Here is an 18,761-nt window from a genome sequence, read left to right on the forward strand (position 1 = left end):
CCCATAGACCCAAGTTATGCAGAAGCCAAAAGCAATTAGTGACCAGCTCTGTTTGGATAACTTAACACATTAAAACACAGTTCTCCAGGCAATGGTTTTCCTGCAGCCCTAAAGTCCGTGACACCTGTGAAATACGGGGAGAATATATATAGTCTGGTCAGAGGAGACCAAAATTGAACTCTTTGGATGCCAAAATGCACACCATGTTTGGAAGTCAAATGGCACATCACCCCAAAAAAACACCCCAATACCAACAGTGAGGTTTGGAGGCGGGAACATCATGTTGTGGGCGGGGACGTTTTTCAGCTTATGGTACTGGCAAACTTCCTATCATTGAAGGAAGAATGAATGGTGATAAAAATCTGCTGCCATTAACCAGGATTATGAAAATGAAACAAGGGTGGACATCTCCGCAAGACAATGACCCCAAACACAAAGCCAAGTAAACCCTCCATTGGTTTCAAAGAAAGAAAATAAAGCTGCTAGAACGGCCCAGCCAATATCCTGACTTGAATCCAATAGAAAATCTATGGAAAGAACTAAAGATCGGAGTTCATAGAAGAGGCATTCAAGAATGAATGAATGAATGAATGAAATACTTGTATAGCGCACAATGCGAACTGAATCGCCTCTAGGCGCTGTGGCGAGCTTTGATCATCTGCTAAAAGAGGAAGGTCTTGAGTTTTTTCCTAAAAGCCAGGTGATTTTCTTCCAGGCGGATGTTGATTGGTAGAGCATTCCATAGCCGAGGCCCTTGGACAGCGAATCTCCGATCACCCTTGGATTTATACCGGGCTTTGGGCACGAGGAGGAGGTTTTTGTTGGCTGATCGAAGACTGCGGTTTGGTGTGTAATGATTTATTTTCTCCATTAGGTTCAAGATGTGAAGACTGTGTGGAAAGCCAAAAATCACACCTGAGCAACGCATGCGACTAGTTCTTCCATACAGGAGCTGGTGTCTTGAAGCCATGATCACCAACAAAGAATTTTGTACCAAGTATTAAATACATTTGAGTTAGCGAGTTCAATACTTTTTCACTGTGTCCTAGGGGGCTGGCGTTGACAGTGGTGGCCAAAGTTAGCCAACAAAGATAAAGTGCAGCAGCATGAAAAGAGACGTGATGTAACAGGCCTTTTCATAATGCCATGAGGGCCAAGGCATCCATGGGAGGTTCCCTACAACAACGGGGTTACCGCTAGGCCCACCTTTTCATAATGCCATGAGGGCCAAGGGATCCTGGGGAGGTTACCTACAACAATAGAGTTTAGGCTAGGCCCACCTTTTATAATGCCATGAGGGCCAAGGGATCCTGGGGAGTTCCCCTACAACAGGGTGTCCGCTCAGCTCACCAATATCCACACAATGGTGCAATTTATAGCCTATGCAGATCTAAGAAGAAGAGATGGATCAGAAACCAGGAGGAAGGTAGATAGTAAGTTGGCGCTAAGGAAAGAGAGAAGGTGTGGGGAGCCAGGGAGAGGATGAGGAAAGCTTGAGGGGAAGAAGGGCCCAGTTTAGAGCCCTAGCGAGGGTGGAGAGATAAGGGCCCGGGAACAATCGAAGCCATCCATCATAGGTGACCCAAGCTGGTGGGGGAGTAGTAGCAAAGGCATAAGACAGCCATGGCTCAGAAACTTTCCACGAGTGTCGTTGCGGATGCTAGACATCTGTTCAATGAGCATTAATGCGGGTCAAGCAATCTCTTTCCTCCCGGAAGGGAACAGATGGTTTCTTCCAAACTTGGGCAATCGTTCAAAAATAGGTAGGAATCGACCTTCCGTTGGTAGGCAAGCAGTCATGGAATTGGGCATTTTAGCAGGGCAAACTTGGCTTCTCTTTGTATGGGGAGGTGGAATAAAGTGAATAGGAGGCCAAAAACTCGGACCAGAAGCAAATCAGTCTAGATAACATCCACCAAGTGTGAACAAGGTCTTACTGTTATAATTTTTATGGTTGGTGGTATGGCACCTTGAATGTTCTAAATGGTGCATTAAAGATATTTACCAACATCAGTTTCATCTATGATTTATTATTTGCTAAAACGTTAAAATAATTAGAAGTACCCACCTGTACCCAACAGACGTGCCCTCGTTGTTAGTGGACCTGTGATGTACACATAAAATTAAATCCCAACATTGAAGAAGAAGAGAATAGAAGTAGCTGCCTGACGAAACAACTGAGCAGGTCTTCAGAGATTACAATCCATGTGAACGCTCTCAGAAGACCAATCTCCTATAGCTACAAAGAGCACCACAAACAGTCAGTCCTCAGAATAAAGATTACTTACACCAATCACAAGATAGAACACAGCACACAGATGTCAGACGTGGTGAAAAAAAAAATCCTTTACTACCGACCTATTCCCATCTGCAGTATTAGGGCGATTTTAATCAGACGTACAATGTCTGGAAGAACGTATACAAAACAACTTCCACTTCCTGAGAAACTTTCTACCACATAGAGCAAGAGATAGAATACAAGATGTAGGCTTGGTGATCACTGGTTTCCATGGAGGTTTCCATGGAGGGCTGCAGGTGCTGTGCATGCGGGAATTAAAAATTGCACGAGCTGTGAAATCCTAAAATAATAAAATTGAACATTCAGAGACCTAATCCAAGCGAGCAACGTTCCAGATTAAAAAGGATAGATGGATTTGACTGTACAAAGCTTCATCACTTACACCCTGCCATCACCCATTCAGAGTGAAACACGGCTGGCTTTAGTGGTGCCCTGATGGGTTCAACGATGTCCCACTGCACCTCAGCGAGTTGGAGATAGGTCTACCCATATCCAACCTGGAAGAGCCTGCAAACTTAAACCATTTGCTGCAGCTTTTATAGTTGAATTAGACAATCTTTTATCAGTAGGTCAACGACGGACACAACGTATTACATTGTAACAAGGGTCGGTGTGCACAGGACCCAACGTATTACATTGTAACAAGGGTCGGTGTGCATAGTAGCCAACGTATTACATTGTAACAAGGGTCGGTGTGCATAGTAGCCAACGTATTACACTGCAACAAGGGTCGGTGTGCACAGGACCCAACGTATTACACTGCAACAAGGGTCGGTGTGCACAGGACCCAACGTATTACACTGCAACAAGGGTCGGTGTGCACAGGACCCAACGTATTACACTGCAACAAGGGTCGGTGTGCACAGGACCCAACGTATTACACTGCAACAAGGGTCGGTGTGCACAGGACCCAACGTATTACACTGCAACAAGGGTCGGTGTGCACAGGACCCAACGTATTACACTGCAACAAGGGTCGGTGTGCACAGGACCCAACGTATTACACTGCAACAAGGGTCGGTGTGCACAGGACCCAACGTATTACACTGCAACAAGGGTCGGTGTGCACAGGACCCAACGTATTACACTGCAACAAGGGTCGGTGTGCACAGGACCCAACGTATTACACTGCAACAAGGGTCGGTGTGCACAGGACCCAACGTATTACATTGCAACAAGGGTCAGTGTGCATAGGACCCAACTTATTACATTGTAACACAAGGGTTGGCGTGCACAGGATCCGACGTATTACCTTGAAAACACAAGGATTGGTGTGCATAGGATCAAACTTATTACACTGTAACACAGGATAGGCTTGCACAATAAGCAGCTTATTACAGTGAAAGAAAAGATCCTACTTATTACATTGTAACAATGACTGGCATGCAGAAGATGCAGCTTATTACATTGTAACATTAGATTGGTGTGAAAAGGATACAGCTTATCACATTGTAACAAAAGGAACCATTGTATTACAATGCAACACAGGGTCAGCATACATAGGATCCAACTTATTACATTGTAACAAAGGATTGGCATACACAGCATGCAGCTTATTACACTGTAACACAAGGATCGGCATACACAAGATGCAGCTAATTACATTGTAACACAAGAGTGATGTGCACAGGGTATTACATTGATACAGAGGATCCTACTTATTACATTGTAACACAGGGTCAGCATGCATAGAATCCAGCTTATTACATTGTAACACAAGATTGGGGTGCACAGGAGTTTGCTAATTACACTGTAACAAAGGATCAGCTTGAACAGAATCCGGTTTATTACAACATTGTAACTCCAACGCTGCCTCGTCCCATGTACACGTCAATGTTACTGCAACAAATTGTACAATACTGCTCTATTCACCCCATTAGATGTTCCTCCAATAAATGGGTGCGCATCAAACACGCAGAAGTTTCATGCTTTGTGTGAGTGAAGATTTCCTTCAATGCCAACCGAAGCTTAACACAATCACAGAGAGAGAGAGCGTTGTGCACCGACCCCAATTCATACCACAAAGGAACTTTCACCGATTTAACCCCAAATATAAACCGTGAACGTAGATTACCTTGGCTGGGAGTGTCCTGGCCATGGTAGTGTACAGAGAATCCTGAGACTAAACATGTATGCATGGATAGATAGATAGGATATCTCCTTGCTAGCAGCAACCTCTCTCATAGTCGGTGTCAGAATCTATCGGGTAATCAGCTGGTCAGTCTGGAGACACCAGAACTTCCAATCGGCCACAATCACTAAGCAGATGGTTTGGGAGTTCCCAATTAATTCCAACCACAAGCACATGGAGGCATTTATCCCGAAGACCTGGGAACAGGCGAGTTGAGAGTCTCTATTCCCCATCTGATTCTTATTTTATTACATTTTTGTTTGTTTGTTTTTTTTTACCACCCGAGAAAACACATTAAACGTTCACATTTCCAGGAATCTCAACCTTATATATATCACATATTGAAATTAAGAAAAGGAGTCACGGGGGAGAGGAAATAGTATGGGTAAGATAAGATCCCAAGAGGATAACTGGGATCACTAGGGTGAAGAAAGCTCTCCCTTTTTTTTTATTATTTTTTTTTGTTTTTTGTATATATATATATATATATATATATATATATATATTTTTTTTTTTTTATTAAGGATCGATCCGGTCGGGTACCCAATGTGAACTTTCTTATCCCTTATTTTTTTTATGAATGTTGAGAATGTGGAAATAACATGAATGCTAAACAAAGTGATTTGTAATAGTATGTATAAGAAATATTTTTTACTGTTTTTTGTTTTTTTTGTAAATGTGGAAAACGAAATAAAAATACTTAAATCTAAAAAAAAAAAAAAGAAGAAAAAAAAAAAAAGTTCACATTTCCTTCATTCCATATAAATTTTCTCAACTTTTCCTTTGCTTTTTCAGCTCTGAAAAGTTGAAAACCATTATCGATCTTCACCCGCTAACTGTTCAAAAACCAAAACTAAAATGTTCCAATTTTTTTTTCCGTCTAGTTTATGGCCACCATAAATGTGTGTCTGTGTACTCCCATTTGCTTTTTTTTTTTGCAAAACTCTGATTCCGAGTGCCCAGTGGGTAGTGATGAGGTGCTGTGATGTCACCCCCCCCCCCACCCCCGACGCTCCAAAAGCGTCAGAAGCCTCTACTGGCGGTGAGTATAATTTTTTATCTTTTGTGTAAAATATCTTTTTTTTGTTAAGACCCCTTTTTACACTGGGGTGTTTTAGCTCTGGAAATAGCCTCTGCTAAGCGCCTGAAAACCGCCTCCCATTCATTCACAAGTGTGACTTTTCACAGCGGGGCGGTGCACTTGCGGGACGTTCCCGGAAAGTCCTACAAGCAGCATCTTTGGGGCGGGGTGGGAGCGCTGGATTTAGCGCTCCCAAAAACTCCCTTGCCCATTGGAATGAATGGGCAGTGATTCCGAAGTGGAATGTGGAAGTGGAAGCGTCGCAACAGGAGAGTTTTTAAAGAGGAGGGCCGTTTAAAAAAAAAAAAAATAATTAAAAGTCAGCAGCTGCAAACACTGCAGCTGCTGACTTAATAATCCGACTTACCTGTCCAGGGCACTCGCGATGTCAGCCGCCCGAGGCCGACCCGTCCCCCGTCCCTCGGCTCTCGGGTCCCGGCGCCGCCATTCTTTCTAAGGGAAACAGGCAGTGGAGCCTTGCGGCTTCACTGCCCGTTTCCTACTGCGCATGCGCGAGTCGCGCAGCGCTTTGTGAATGGGACGCGCTGTGTTCTGGGACACACACAGTTCCCAGAACACAGCGCGACCCATTACCCAGAAGACAACGCGACGAGGAGAGAAGAAAGAAGATCTCTGCGGAGGAGGAAGAGGCAGATTAGGATGATGTGCCTAGCAACAGGCATTTCTGGTAAGTAAAAAATTTTTAAAAAATTCTTTTTTTTTTTTTTGGTAATTTTTAATGTTTTTTTTTTTTTGTGGAAAAATTACACTTTAATGAATTCAAAAAACCCAAAACAGTAAACACAGCCCAATTTTTTTTGTATAATATAAAAGATGACGTTACACCGAATAAATAGATACCCAACATGTCACACTTTAAAATTGTGCACATTTGTGAAATGATGACAAACTACGGTACTTCAAAACCTCCATAGGCGACGCTTTAAAATTTTTGTACAGATTACCAGAGTTACAATGGAGGTCTAGTGCTAGAATTTTTGCTCTAACGATCGCGCCGATATCGCACATGTGTGGCTTGAACGTCGTTTACATATGCGGGTGCGACCTACTTATGCGTTTGTTTCTGTACCTGAGCTCGGAGGGATGGAGATGCTTTAATTATATTTTTTTTCTTATTTTTTATATATATTTGTAAAATGATTCAGTGCAGGTAAGAGTGCGGCCTCGGCTCCACCCGGGAAAGCAGCACAGTGCAGAAACACAGCGTACTGTGTATGGGATCGCTCGCCCCAACACGACACCAAGACTCCCGTCACACTGAGGACATTTTCAGGTGTTTTAGCGCCTGTAAACTGCCTCCCAGTCATTGCAATGGGTGCTTTCACACCCAGGCAGTGCGCTTGCGGGACACTAGAAAAAGTCCTGCAATCAGCATCTTTGGGGCTTCTTGGGAGCGCTGTAACACCCCTGCCCATTGCAATGAATGGGCTGCACTTCCGAAGCACATGAAAAGCAATCCGAAAGCACCGCAACATGGGATTTTTTAACCCCTTCTTTGGGGTTAAAAGCGCCCCACTAGCGGTCGAAAAGCACGAGGGGCGCTTTACCGCTAACGCACGGGCGGCCCCAGTGTAAAAGGGGTCTTACTGCATAGAAGTATTGCGCTACAGCAGGATTTGTTTCTTTAACCACTTAATGCAGACCTCCACCCTGAAGTGGAAGTTCCGCTCATCTGATCCCTCCCCCACTCCGGTGCCACAATCGGCACCTTTCAGGAGGGAGGGGGGTGCAGTTACCTGGATAATCCAGCTATCTGCACCCACTTCCGGGACAAGACCCCCGCAGACGCCCCGCCCCCCCCCCCCCCCCATTGTGTTCTGGGAAACACACAGTTCCCAGGACACAGCGGGGACCATCAGAGACGCGCAGCGCGACTCGCGCATGCGCAGTAGGGAACCTTGACCCAATTCCCTGACAGAGGATGGCGGCGGGGGCAGCAGAGAGACGAGCTATTGCTCGTCATCTGCCGCCGACATCGCTGGACCCCACAGGTAAGAGTCCATTTATTAAAAGTCAGCAGCTGCAATATTTGTAGCTGCTGGCTTTTAATATTTTTTTTAAAGGTGCAGAACCGCTTTAAAGGGAGGGCCAGCTGAAAAATATATATATTTTTTTTAAAAGTCAGCAGCTACAAACACTGTAGCTGCTGACTTTTAATAAGCGCACTTTCCCTTCCAGTGTGCCCGCGATGTCTGCCGCCCGAGGCCGACCCGTTCCTCGGCTCCGCCATTCTAAGGGAAACAGGCAGTGGAGCCTTGCGGCTTCACTGCCCGTTTCCTACTGCGCATGCGAAGGGGGCGCGCTGTGTTGTGGGACACACACAGTTCCCAGAACACAGCGCGCCCATTCCAAAGAAGACGACGCAAGGAGGAGAGAAGACCGAAGATCACCGTGGAGTAGGAAGAGGCAGATTAGGACGGTCTGCCTAGCAACAGGCATTTCTGGTAAGTTTAAAAAAAAAAAAAACATTTTTTTCACTTTTTTTTCATCTTTTTTGAAACATTTTAATGTAATTTTGTTTTTATGGGTGTCCCTCCACTTTAAGGACCGAGCCCCTTTTTTGAGATTTGCTGTTTACAAGTTAAAAACTGTTTCTTTTGCTAGAAAATTACTCAGAACCCCCAAAACATTACGTATTCTTTTTTTTTATAACACCCTAGAGAATAAAATGGCGGTCGCTGCAATACTTTCTGTCACACCGTATTTGCGCAGCGGTCTTACAGGCGCACTTTTTGGGGAAGAAATTATTATTTTTTTTTTCATTAAAAAAATAAGACAACAGTAAAGTTAGCCCAATTTTTTTTTTATATTGTGAAAGATAATGTTACGTTGAGTAAATCGATACCAAACATGTCACGCTTCAAAATTGCGCCCGCTCGTGGAATGGCGACAAACTTTTACCCTTAAAAATCTCCATAGGCGATGTTTAAAAAAAATTCTACAGGTTGTATGTTTTGAGTTACAGAGGAGGTCTAATGCTAGAATTATTGCTCTCGCTCTAATAATCGCAGCAATACCTCACATGTGTGGTTTGAACGTCGTTTTTATATGTGGCCGCTACTCACGTATGCATTCGCTTCTGCATGCGGGATCGGCAGGACGGGGAGCGTTTAAAATATATATTTTTTCCTTAGTTATTTTACAATTTTTTTATTTTTACACGGTTTCAAAAAAATAAATAAAATTGGGTCACTTTTATTCCTATTACAAGGAATGTAAACACCCCTTGTAATAGAAAACAAAGCATGACAGGTCCTCTTTAATGTGAGATCTGGGGGGGGGGGGGGGGTCAAAAAGACCTCAGATCTCATATTTACACTAAAATGCAATATAATAATAATAATAATGGCTCTTTAAGTGACATTTTGATGTCGCTTCCACCCTGCAATGATATGGAGACGGGTGGGGGCCATCTTCCCCTCGTCTCCATGCCCAGCAAGGGTGAAGATCCGATTGCCTCCGCCCGCTACTGACGGCTCCCCGGTAAGCAGCGGGAGGGGGGGGGGCCCCCTCCCGCCGCTGATAAAAGTGATCTTGTGGCGAATCCGTTGCAGAGACCACTTTTATCTGAAAGTAGACTGCCCGCTAAAGAAGAGGATACCGGGGTTTTGGCAGCTAGCTGCTGCTAGAACAACGATAATCCACTTCAAGGTAGAGGCGTAAAACGACGTCGGGCAGTCTGGAAGTGGTTATAACCCCTTCAAGCCTAAGGGTAAAACAAATCTTAAAGCCCAATTTTGCAACTGTTATGCCCTGTACACACGGGTCGGACATTCCGACCACAAAATCCGTAGGGTTTTTACGAAACTTGTGTTGCATACGCACACGCTCGCACAAAGTTGTCGGAAAATCCGATCGTTCTGAACGAGGTGACGTCAAAAAACGCGTACGGCGGGACTATAAACGGGTCAGTAGCCAATAGCTTTCGTCTCTTCGTTTATTCTGAGCACGCGTGGCACTTTGTCCGTCGGAATTGTCTACACGCGATCGAAATTTATGAGATCGGATTTTGTTGTCTGTAAATTTTAGATCCTGCTCTCAAACTTTTGTGTGTCGGAAAAGAGACCACACACACGATCGGATTTCCCAACAACATAATCCAATCTGACTTTTTCCATCAATTTCTGACTGTGTGTACAGGGCATTAGACCCCTTTCACACCGGGGCACTTTGCAGGTGCTACAGCGCTAAAAATAGAGCCTGCAAAGCGCCCCGAAAGAGCCGCTGCTGTCTCTTCAGTGTGAAAGCCCCGAGGGCTCTCCCATTGGATCGGTGCGCTGGCAGGACGGTAAAAAAAAAAAAAGTCCTGCAAGCCAAATCTTTGGAGCGGCGAAAGGGTTAAAGCCGCTGCAAAGCGCTGCTGCAGCAGCGCAATGTTGGCGGTATAGATTTCAATGGGGAGGAGCGATGGATTCGGCACTGCGTCGCTTTAACTGGCAATCGAACGGTCGTGCGACGTTGTACCCAAACAACACTGACGTCCTTTTTTTCCCCACAAATAGAGCTTTCTCTTGGCGGTATTTGATCACCTCTGGGTTTTTTTTATTTTTTGAGCAATATATTTTACTTTTTGATATAATAAATATCCCCAAAAAATATATAAACATTTTTTTTGTCCTCAGTTTAGGCCGATATGTACCGTATTTATCAGCATATAACACGCACCTTTTTCCCCTTAAAATCAGGAGAAAATCGCGGGTGCGTGTTATACGCCGATCCTCCGCGATTTCCGCACGATTTTTGGGCCTCAGCCGTACTCGGCGGCTTTTGGACCTTCTCGGCGGCTTTCGGCCTGCTTCGGCCCTTCTCGCGGCTTTCAGCAATGAGGACAGGCTGCATGACAAGGCTGCAATGAGAACAGGCTACATGACAAGCCTGCAATGACGGACAAGGCTGCATGACAAGGCTGCAATGAGGACAGGCTGCATGACAAGGCTGCAATGAGGACAGGCTGCATGACAAGGCTGCAATGAGGACAGGCTGCATGACAAGGCTGCAATGAGGACAGGCTGCATGACAAGGCTGCAATGAGGACAGGCTGCATGACAAGGCTGCAATGAGGACAGGCTGCATGACAAGGCTGCAATGAGAACAGGCTGCATGACAAGGCTGCAATGAGAACAGGCTGCATGACAAGGCTGCAATGAGGACAGGCTGCATGACAAGGCTGCAATGAGGACAGGCTGCATGACAAGGCTGCAATGAGGACAGGCTGCATGACAAGGCTGCAATGAGAACAGGCTGCATGACAAGGCTGCAATGAGAACAGGCTGCATGACAAGGCTGCAATGAGAACAGGCTGCATGACAAGGCTGCAATGAGGACAGGCTGCATGACAAGGCTGCAATGAGGACAGGCTGCATGACAAGGCTGCAATGAGGACAGGCTGCATGACAAGGCTGCAATGAGAACAGGCTGCATGACAAGGCTGCAATGAGGACAGGCTGCATGACAAGGCTGCAATGAAGGACAGGCTGCATGACAAGGCTGAAAATGATGCTGACAAGGCTTCAGATGGACACTGATAAGGCTGCATTGATGGGCATTTAAATGTAAGTTTTTTTTTTTTCCTTAAAATTCCCTCCTAAACTTGGGGGTGTGTGTTATACGCCGATAAATACGGTATTCTTCTACATATTTTTGGTTAAAAAAAATTAAATAAAAATCCCAATAAGCGTATATTGATTGGTTTGCGCAAAAGTTAGAGCATCTACAAAATAGGGGATACATATATGGCATTTTTATTATTATTATTTTTTTATTAGTAATGACGGCGATCTGCAATTTTTATCATGACTGCGTCATTATGGCGGACACATCGGACACTTCTGACACCATTTTGGGACCATTGGCATTTATACAGCGATCAGTGCTATAAAAATGCACGGATTACTGTATAAATGACACTGGCAAGGAAGGGGGTTAAACACTAGGGGGCGATCAAGGGGTTAAGGTTGTCCTAGAGAGGTGTTCTAAATTTGAAACATGTTCTATTTCAAGGTCCGCCGGAGTTTTTTTCCAGAAAAACGAATGGATTAGCCCCCACACACACATACGATCGGATTGTCCGACGGACTAATCCCGTCGAAACTAGAAGTCCGGTCCTGTGTGTACGCGGCATAAGCTTCAGCTGGGTCATATCCATAAAAAAGGAAGTAGCAATCAGTCATAGCTATTTTAGGGTAGCTTCCTTCTGAGATATCGACTTTATAAGGGAGGGGTGAGCTTTGCACAGATATCTACTGAATATGTTTTAAGGTTGATAAGCAGAAGCTGATATATGTCAGGCATATAGAGCATGTACTTATATATATATATATATATATATATATATATATATTGGAATAGCCACGATCGTGGGACACCGGCGGACATCGAGTCACGCTGTACGCGGCGCGCGCCCACTAGCCCGCCAATTAAAGGGGACGCACAGGTACGCTCATTTGCCTACCGCTGCCATTGTGCTGACGTATAGCGGCGTGCAGCGGTCGGCAAGTGGCTAATAAAAAATTTTTGAAAGGAAAAAAAAAAAAAAAGGAAGAGCGGCTGACCTTCTGTGTTCACAGTGCAGCTGGGCAGCATCTCGGAACGGGACCTGGACGCTAGTGGAGATCCTTGTAGTAGCGGTGTCCACAAAGGTGATTTCCAGCTTCCAGAAAGACACCACAGGTATGGTCTATACAGAGACTTACTGAATGAAAAGTAAACCAAAGACCTCCTAGGATATGCACATCAGAGAGAACTGTGCAGGAAGGGGCGGGGCAGACGTGCAGAACAGAGAAATATGTTTTGTTTCAGATAAATTCGTTATGTTACTCATTTAGTTTTGTGGATTCGTTCCGGAATTAGTTTAGTGGTTTTGTTTAGTTTATTAAAGCGTTTGTTAACCCCCCAAAAAAAAAAAATTAATAAATAAAAGATCCTGTTCCTTTAACCACCTCAATACCGGGCACTTTCACCCCCTTCCTGCCCAGGCCGTTTTTTTTAGCTTTCAGTTCTCTCACACTTTGAATGACAACTGCGCACTCATGCAACACTGTACCCAAATACATTTTTTTATCTTTCTTCACACAAATAGAGCTTTCTTTTGGTGGTATTTATTCACTGCTGGGATTTTTTATTTTTATTTTTACAAAAAAAAAAAAAAAACTGAAATTTAAAAAAAAAAATAAAAAAAAGTTTCTTATTTTCTGTCAGTAAGTTGTGTAAATACCGTATTTATTGCCATATAACACACACCTTCATTTTAGATGGGAGGTTTCAGGAAAAAAAAAAACAACTTAAATTTAAAATAAAGAACTTTGAAGCACAATAAGGGTCAGTGCCCATCAATGCAGCCTGATCAGTGCCCATCTGCAGCCTCACAATTGCCCATCAATGCAGCCTGATCAATGCCCATCTGCAGCCTCACCTCAGATTACTGCTGCCTCGGAGGGGACAGGGAGGGGGGCGGGATGAGCAGCGTCAGATTACATACAGAGAGAATCTCCCGTTTAGTCTGCTCCCTCTTTAATACAAAGTCCCACTTCCTGGACTGGCTTCTATGATAGAATGCTGGTCCAGTGCCAGCCCAGGAGACGGGACTTCCTATTACAGAGGCCGCTGGAAGGTGAACCTCCGTCCTAGCCTCAAATCACAGAGTGCTACAGGTTTTGCTCAAGAATATCCCTGTATTTAGCACCATCCATCTTTCCCTCAACTCTGACCAGTTTCCCAGTCCCGACGGCTGAAAATCATCCCCACAGCATGATGCTGCCACTACCATGTTTCACAGTGGGGATGGTGTTCTTTGGGTGATGTGATGCGTTGGGTTTGCACCAGACGTAGCGTTTTCTTTGATGGCCAAAAAGTTCAATTTTATTCTCATCAGACCAGAGCACCTTCCTCCATACATCAGAGCAGAGCACCTTCCTCCGTACATCAGAGCAGAGCACATTCCTCCGTACATCAGAGCAGAGCACATTCCTCCGTACATCAGAGCAGAGCACCTTCCTCCGTACATCAGAGCAGAGCACCTTCCTCCGTACATCAGAGCAGAGCACCTTCCTCCGTACATCAGAGCAGAGCACCTTCCTCCGTACATCAGAGCAGAGCACCTTCCTCCGTACATCAGAGCAGAGCACCTTCCTCCGTACATCAGAGCAGAGCACCTTCCTCCGTACATCAGAGCAGAGCACCTTCCTCCGTACATCAAAGCAGAGCACCTTCCTCCGTACATCAAAGCAGAGCACCTTCCTCCGTACATCAAAGCAGAGCACCTTCCTCCGTACATCAGAGCAGAGCACCTTCCTCCGTACATCAGAGCAGAGCACCTTCCTCCGTACATCAGAGCAGAGCACCTTCCTCCGTACATCAGAGCAGAGCACCTTCCTCCGTACATCAGAGCAGAGCACCTTCCTCCGTACATCAGAGCAGAGCACCTTCCTCCATACATCAGACCAGATCACCTTCCTCCGTACATCAGAGCAGAGCACCTTCCTCCGTACATCAGAGCAGATCACCTTCCTCCGTACATCAGAGCAGATCACCTTCCTCCGTACATCAGAGCAGATCACCTTCCTCCGTACATCAGAGCAGATCACCTTCCTCCGTACATCAGAGCAGATCACCTTCCTCCGTACATCAGAGCAGATCACCTTCCTCCGTACATCAGAGCAGATCACCTTCCTCCGTACATCAGAGCAGATCACCTTCCTCCGTACATCAGACCAGATCACCTTCCTCCGTACATCAGACCAGAGCACCTTCCTCCATACATTTTGGGAGTCTCCCACATGCCTTTTTGCAAAATCAAAACATGCCATTTTGTTTTTTTGCTGAAAGCAATGGCTTTCTTTTGGCCACTTTGCCATAAAGCCCAACTTTATGGAGCGTACGGCTTATTGCCGTCCTATGTACAGATACTCCAGTCTCTGCTGTGGAACTCTGCAGCTCCTCCAGGGTTACCTTAGGTTTCTGTGCTCCTCTCTGATTAATGCTCTCCTTGCACGGTCCGTGAGTTTTGGTGTGCGGCCGTCTCTTGGCAGATTTGCTGTTATGCCATGTTCATTCCATTTGGTTATGATAGATTTGATGGTGCTCCTAGGGATCATCAAAGATTTGGATATATTTTTTTTTTTATAACCTAACCCTGACTTGTACTTATCAACAAAATTGTCCCTTATTTGTTTTTGAGAGTTCCTTGGTCTTCATGGCAGTGTTTGGTTAGTGGTGCCTCTTGCTTAGGTGTTGCCGCCTCTGGGGCCTTTCAAAAAAGTTGTGTATATGCATTCGCAGATCATGTGACACTTAGATTGCACACAGGTGGACATCATCTCACTAATTATGTGACTTATGAAGGTAATGGTGGCACCAGAGCTTTGTATGGGCTTCATAACAAAGGGGGTGAATACAAACACACATGACAATTATCAGGTTTTTTTTTTCTGAAAAATAGTTTTATGTATATATTTTTCTAATTCTACTTCACTAACTTAGACTATTGTGTTTTGATCCATCACATATAATTCAGCTTAAAAAAACACAGAACTAAAGGCTGCAATGTAACAAAATAGGTAAAAGCCAAGGGGGTAAATACTTTTGCAAGGCACTGTATAGGAACCATGTTGAATGGACTGTAGTGCAAATCTGCAAAATGCAAAAAGCACTAAAACTGCATAGGTGTGAATCCAGCCTCAACGTGTGTGAGAAATTGAAAAACTGCCCAGGACAAAAAAATTATTAAAGTAAAAGACTACACCTCTCTTTACATGCGGAGCTGGCCCATCCGTTGGAATGTGGATGGACCAGACACATTTTATAACTTGGCTGGATCTTACGCTTTCTTGGTTATTCATCAGATGATTGTTTTGTATTATATTAAAGTAAAACTAAAAAAAAAGTTTTGGATGGAGTGGAGAGGGTTTAAAACTCTCTATTTACAGGTATGATCGAGAGTGCAAGAAAACTCCACATTTTTGATGGTCACTAGCACAGTAATAGAAGAGAAATCTTCCAATGGGAAAACAGTTCTAGTGTCAACCAGGGATTTGCTCACTTTGGAGGTATTGCCTGCTTTGACTATGGAAAAGGAGGCAAGGAACACTATTCCCCCCCCCCCACAATGTGACAGAGCGACATCTTTGTCTGAATCCTCTGTCTCTTTCTAGCAATGGCCATGGGTTTACACCAAGCCTGGGTCCAGTCTCACTCCAGCGATTACTATGGCTTTACACAAAGCCAGAGTCCAGTCTCTCTCCACCAATGGCCATGGGTTTTCCTCAAGCCAATGTCCAGTCTCTTTCCAGCAATGACAATGAACACCAAGCCAGAGTCCAGTCTCTCCAGCAATGGCCATGAATTTACACCGAGCCTGGGTCCAGTCTCTTTCCGGCAATGGCCATGGGTTTACAACGAGCCAGAGTCCAGTCTCTCTCCATTAATGGCCATGAATTTACACCGAGCCTGGGTTCAGTCTCTCTCCATCGATGGCCATAAATTTACACAGAGCCTGGGTTCAATCTCTCTCCATCAATGGCCATGAATTTACACAGAGCCTGGGTCCAGTCTCTCTCCATCATTGGCCAAGAATTTACACAGAGCCTGCGTCCAGTCTCTCTTTAGCAATGGCCATGGGTTTACACCAAGCCAAGGTGCAGTCTCTCTCTAGCAATGGCCATGGGTTTACAACGAGCCAGAGTCCAGTCTCTCTCCGTCAATGGCCATGGGTTTATACCAAGCCAAGGTACAGTCTCTTTCCAGCAATGACAATGAACACCAAGCCAGAGTCCAGTCTCTCTCCATCAATGGCCATGAATTTACACCGAGCCTGGGTCCAGTCTCTCTTTAGCAATGGCCATGGGTTTACACCAAGCCAAGGTGCAGTCTCTCTCTAGCAATGGCCATGGGTTTACACTAGAGCTGCACAATTCTGGATAAAATGAGAATCACGTTTTTTTTTTGTTTAGAATACAGATCACGATTCTCACCGTAATATCATCTTTTACATTATACAAAATAAATTGAATTAACTTTACTGCTTCGTTTTTTGTTTTTGTTTTTTTTTTGATTAGTTGAAGTGTATTTTTTTCCCCAAAAAAATTGCTTTTGAAAGAACGCTGAGCAAATACAGTGGAATAAAATATTGCAACGACCACCATTTTATTTAGGTCTCTGATAAAATATATATATATATATATATATATATATATATATATATATATATATATATATATAATATATATATATATATATATACAAATACACACACACACACGGTATCTCACAAAAGTGAGTACACCCCTCACATTTTGTAAATATTTTATTCTTTTCATGTGACAACACTGAAGAAATGACACTTGTCTACAATGTAAAGTAGTGAGTGTACAGCTTGTATAACAGTGTAAATTTCCTGTCCCCTCAAAATAACTCAACACACAGCCATTAATTACATACATAGGTAGTCAGGTTGAAAAAAAAAGACACAAGTCCATCCAGTTCAACCATAAAAACCTTAAATTAATGTCTAAACCGCTGGCAAAAGGGAGTACACCCCTAAGTGAAAATGTCCAAATTGGGCCTAAAGTGTCAATATTTTCTGTGGCCACTAGGGATGCACCAAAATATCAGCTGCCGAAACATCTCGACTGAAAATGGCATTTTCGGCACATTACGAAAGAAAAAAAAATTGGCGATAATGCTGCAGAAAACTGTGCATGCGCAGTAGCGGTGCACGCACAGACGTGTGACGTCCCGCGTGTTCCTCGTGGTTAAGACGCTGGACTCGTGAGTGCGTTCCCTGCGGAGTTCGCTGGAGTTGGGAGCACTTTACAGGGCTGCATAGGAAAGTGGGCACCGTCGTGCCCCTCCTGGATGGCTAATATTACTACTATTCTCCGGTGAGCATTCTCTTTATTCTCTTTAACTACTCAGAGTGACAAAAATATTATATTATATTATTTTATATATACACAGTGGTGTGAAAAAGTGTTTGCCCCCTTCCTCATTTCCTGTTCCTTTGCATGTTTGTCACACTTAAGTGTTTCGGAACATCAAACCAATTTAAACAATAGTCAAGGACAACACAAGTAAACACAAAATGCAATTTGTAAATGAAGGTGTTTATTATTAAAGGTGAAAAAAAATCCAAACCATCATGGCCCTGTGTGAAAAAGTGATTGCCCCCTAAACCTAATAACTGGTTGGGCCACCCTTAGCAGCAACAACTGCAACCAAGCGTTTGCGATAACGTGCAATGAGGCTTTTACAGCGTCCTGGAGGAATTTTGGCCCATTCATCTTTGCAGAATTGTCCTAATTCAGTTACATTAGAGGGTTTTCGAGCATGAACGGCCTTTTTAAGGTCATACCACAACATCTCAATAGGATTCAGGTCAGGACTTTGGCTAGGCCACTCCAAAGTCTTCATTTTGTTTTTCTTCAGCCATTCGGTGGTGGACTTGCTGGTGTGTTTAGGATCATTGTCCTGCTGCAGAACCCAAGTTCGTTTCAGCTTGAGTACACGAACAGATGGTCGGACATTCTCCTTCAGGATCTCTTGGTAGACAGCAGAATTCATAGTTCCTTTTATCACGGCAAGTCTTCCAGGTCCTGAAGCAGCAAAACAGCCCCAGACCATCACACTACCACCACCATAATTTACTGTTGGTATAATGTTCTTTTTATGAAATGCAGTGTTCCTTCTACGCCAGATATACTTGGACACACACCTTCCAAAGAGTTCCACTTTTGTCTCATCGCTCCACAGAATGTTGTCCCAAAAGTCTTGGGGATCATCAAGATGTGTTGTGGAGAAATTGAGACGAGCTTTGATGTTCTTTTTGCTCAGCAGTGGTTTTCTCCTTGGAACTCTGCCATGCAGGCCATTTTTGCCCAGTCTTTTCCTGATGGTGGAGGCATGAACGCTGACCTTAACTGAGGCAAGTGAGGCCTGCAGTTCCTTGGACGTTGTTGTGGGGTCTTTTGTGACCTCTTGGATGAGTCGTCGCTGCGCTCTTGGGGTAATTTTGGGCGGCCGGCCACTCCTGGGAAGGTTCACCACTGTTCCATGTCTTCGCCATTTGTGGATAATGGCTCTCACTGTGGTTCGCTGGATTCCCAAAGCTTTGGAAATGACTTTATAACCCTTTCCAGACTGATAGATCTCAATTACTTTCTTTCTCAATTGTTCCTGAATTTCTTTGGGTCTCGGCATGATGTGTAGCTTTTAAGGATCTTCTGGTGGACCTTACT

The 18,761-nt window shown here is 44.3% G+C and overlaps 1 protein-coding gene across 2 annotated transcripts in view; it reads right to left on the reverse strand.

The window, feature by feature from the left end:
- LOC143997783 (uncharacterized) overlaps nucleotides 1-18,761 on the reverse strand; it is a 99,309-nt gene that overhangs the window by 44,080 nt on the left and 36,468 nt on the right. The window contains exon 1 of one of the 2 annotated variants that reach the window (XM_077493578.1): nucleotides 2,069-2,225. The exons of the other annotated variant lie outside the window; for it this stretch is intronic. The gene's annotated coding sequence lies outside the window, so the exon portion shown is untranslated. Of the gene's footprint in view, nucleotides 1-2,068; nucleotides 2,226-18,761 lie in introns of those variants that run through there. 2 annotated transcript variants of the gene reach the window in all.

The sequence above is a fragment of the Lithobates pipiens genome, unplaced genomic scaffold, assembly GCF_037356315.1.
Source record: "Lithobates pipiens isolate NorthernLeopardFrog02 unplaced genomic scaffold, aLitPip1_a1.2 Scaffold_19, whole genome shotgun sequence".
In the NCBI taxonomy this organism is placed as follows: domain Eukaryota; kingdom Metazoa; phylum Chordata; class Amphibia; order Anura; family Ranidae; genus Lithobates; species Lithobates pipiens.